This window comes from Pinus tabuliformis, chromosome 2_2, assembly GCF_031772625.1.
Source record: "Pinus tabuliformis cultivar Carrire ecotype Pingquan chromosome 2_2, CPIR1, whole genome shotgun sequence".
In the NCBI taxonomy this organism is placed as follows: Eukaryota; Viridiplantae; Streptophyta; class Pinopsida; order Pinales; family Pinaceae; genus Pinus; species Pinus tabuliformis.
Genome location: NC_142300.1, coordinates 153,835,474 through 153,839,120, shown reverse-complemented (window position 1 = coordinate 153,839,120; position 3,647 = coordinate 153,835,474). Strand labels below are relative to the sequence as shown.

At 38.9% G+C, this 3,647-nt stretch overlaps 1 pseudogene; it reads left to right on the top strand.

The window, feature by feature from the left end:
* Positions 1-668: 668 nt before the first annotated feature.
* Positions 669-1,418, top strand: LOC149191884 (cathepsin B-like protease 3 pseudogene; annotated as a pseudogene).
* The last annotated feature ends 2,229 nt before the right edge of the window (positions 1,419-3,647 follow it).

The window sequence follows — 3,647 nt, the reverse complement described above, 5'->3', positions numbered from 1 at the left end:
TCTTCAGCTTTTCAACTGGCAGCGACTTCAAGCTCCTACCTCTGTAAAAGCACAAAGAAAACAAAGCATACATCAGACTCTACTGTTGATGAATTTGTTCAAGTTTTATCTTCATATGGTTTCAGATAAATTTCAGGACAATGTCTTTGTGCAATTATTTTGCTTCATCCAGTATCGCTGACGATGCATTTTATGAGCTGCAAAATCCTCAAGAACAAATTCAAGCTTATGTGTTTGATGTGGTTCGAGCAAATGTTCCAAAGATGAATTTGGATGAATTATTTGAGCAAAAGGGCGATGTTGCCAAAGTTGTGTTAGAAGAGCTTGAAAAAGCAGTGGGGTCATATGGGTATAACATACAACAGATACTTGTGGTTGATATAGTACCGGATCCTTCAGTACAGAAGGCAATGAATGAGATCAATGCAGCTCAACAACTTCAACTTGCAAGTGTGTTGAATGAAGTTAGAGAGGGGTCGCGTGGGAAAGAGAATTCTTCTAGAAAATTGATGCTGGAAAATTGATGTTGCAGGTCCAGATCTTGATCAAATATTCATAGCCTCATATACCCTTGTGTCTGGATTCGAGTCCTTCCATTCCTTGGACAGCCAAAGACCAATTCTTCAGAACACATCAACAAACATTCAAATGCTGGTTGGAAGGCTGCCATGGGTACTCGATTTTCCGATTACACGGTAGGGGAATTTGCACATCTCCTTGGTGTACTTCCCACTCCTCAGAAACTGTTAGAAACTGTTCCTATTCGATTTTATCCCAAGGGTCTAAAGCTACCAAGTAAATTTGATGCACGCAAAGCTTGGCCGCATTGTACTTCTACTAGGACTATATTAGATCAGGGGCACTGTGGTTCATGTTGGGCATTTGCAGCCGTAGAAGTATTGTTAGACCGATTTTGCGTTCACTTTCAAGTGAATGCCACTCTTTCAGAAAACGATTTAGTGGCATGTTGTGGATTTAGATGTGGATCAGGGTGTAATGGTGGTTTTCCATTATCTGCATGGCGCTATTTCAGTCGAAGGGGTGTTGTAACTGATGAGTGTTATCCCTACTTTGACAATGATGGTTGTAATCATCCTGGTTGCGAGCCTTCATACCCAACACCTCGGTGTGTCAAGCACTACAAGGATAATCAAAATTGGTCACACTCCAAGCACTACAGTTCAAATGCATACAGAATCAAATCAGATCCATACAATATAATGGCTGAGGTTTTCACTAATGGTCCGATAGAGGTCTCATTTTCTGTTTATGAGGACTTTGCCCATTATGAAACTGGTGTGTACAAGCATGTCCAGGGTCGTTATTTAGGAAGACATGCTGTCAAGCTGATTGGGTGGACACAGCAAGCAACCTTACCCAGCTATGTATTCAAGCATATTTGGGGGTATTACCACTGATCCAACAATGATGGTAATTCCTATTGATGACCACATGGTCCAGGGCATGTGAGAGACGTCAGTGAGCAAATAAGGAATGGACTTATGGAAGCATCAAGTGTTTCTCAGGATTTGCTTTAGAAAATTGCGAAGGATTTGATACTGTTTATGGTGCATGAAATATGCTTGGTTCCTTTACTTTCTGTGTGAATCCAGTGTCAAATTTCCTTGCTGAAAAGGGTTCTTTTGAAAAAAAAAAAAAAAGATTTTCCTCTTTAAAACTATGGTCAAATGGTCCACGACATTACATTTTCATCAGATGACAAGCCAAAACATCTCAACTAGTTGCCATGTGCAGAATACGCACCAGACAGCATTAAAGACATCGCCTTGTTCCAGCATGTTATATTAAAGACATCGCCTTGTTCCAGCATGTTATATTATTTTAGTGTTAAAACATGAGCATTGTTATGGCTTTACAGGTGCAAACCCATGGAATAGAAGTAGCCTTGAAGGCGTATTCCATGGTTACTATTTTATTTACAGTGGGAAATATATTGCGGCACCGAGTATGGACCACAGATGAACATTGATAATAGTCCTGTTGTCAGTAATTTTAATGCACAGGCCCTCAGACGTGAACCAACGACAGTCCAAGCCCCAAGAACACAAAATTGAAACTACTGTTATGTTTCCAATATGGTTGATGATTTAATTCGGTTAATGAAAGAGGATTTTCTGTCTGGTCTTCTTTCAAAGACAGGGGATGTATATGTTGTAAAACATCGATTGAAATGGAGGAGCAGGTTTATGTTTTCCTAGCTGCTTATACTAATCAGGAGTGCAATTGATGAGGGGTTCAATTACTTTTGTGCAATCTACACATGTGCCTACAACCATCTTTTACAGAGACAACTTTTATTTATCCTCAAAAAGCAATATATTTGTGGTTATAACTACATTTTCTATGGAACTATTGTATTAACTAATTCCTTGAAACACTTGGTACATTTGATATCAGGGCATTCGAAGGACAAATGAAGAACATGACACCTAACATTAGATAATTTTTAGAATGAAATAATACACTTGTTGACCGATGGCAGATCATCTACAACTTCCCATATTTTAGGCATGAAATCAGCAAATAGAAGCAGTCCCAGATTCGAAGGCATAAATTCAGTGGATAAAGAATGAAGTGGCAGCAGGAATTGGACATTTGGCAGTAGTTATCTCCATCTGAAAAATCTCAACTATTCAAGGTTCTTTCCAGAGATCTTTCGGCGAACAAATTCACCGGCAACATCAGCAGCTCATGACATTTTTTTTTTTTTTTCGAAGTTCGAAATTTGCCAAAGGGAAGATGAACCGTTTGCATATGAATTAAAGATATTAGTAACGTGGCAGTTGTTGCAACATTTAAGGCGTTCGTTTCATCTGAGGAAAATATGCGGCATAAAATCTGGACAGGGACCATTTATGGAATTGCAGTGACATCGTAAAAGCTATGGTTTTGCTCACCATCCCAATTCTCTTGAGGAAGACGAAGACGCTGAACATCATGACTTGGCATTCAAAACAGAAAGAGCAGTCTTTTCCCATTTATTTTAGATCGTATTTTTAATACATGAATTGTTTTTGCCCCCGAGCTCAACTGTCTCATAGCATTTTAAGACATCTGTCACAGCAGAAAACGAGGTCAATTCGCCTACTTTTATCCTCAGTCCCGATTCAAAAGGATCAGCGCTCCATATGTCAAGCCATCAGAGGATTTTAGAGGAAGGTTGTTCTATGTTTAGCTTAGATGAAACGCCCATTTTTAATTTTTGTTTAAACAGCGCCCTGTTTTGGGTCGATCTGTTTTCCTACAGATACTATGATTTTAATTGTAGATTCTTAGAGTAAGAAAAAAAGAGGAGAGGGGGGAGATTTTCTGAGTGCTGAGAGCTGGTGGAGAACAGAGCTTTCAATGTACAGTTTTTGGCAGAGAGTTTAATGAAAATCCAGCTCTGATTTCTGAGATTCATGTGGTATGTTAATTTAGCATAGGTGTTTCTTGTGTTTCATATGTAATCTGTTATGTTCCATTTCACTACATGATCATATCTAATTGAACAAATGAAGTGTTAAAGTGAGAATTCATGCCTGCCATGCTTCGCTTTTAAGTTTGTTCAATTCAATGTTTTCTTCTGTTTAAGGAGGATTCAAAGTTATTGTTTGCCCTCCTTAGCTCCTCACCAGTCTTGCCAT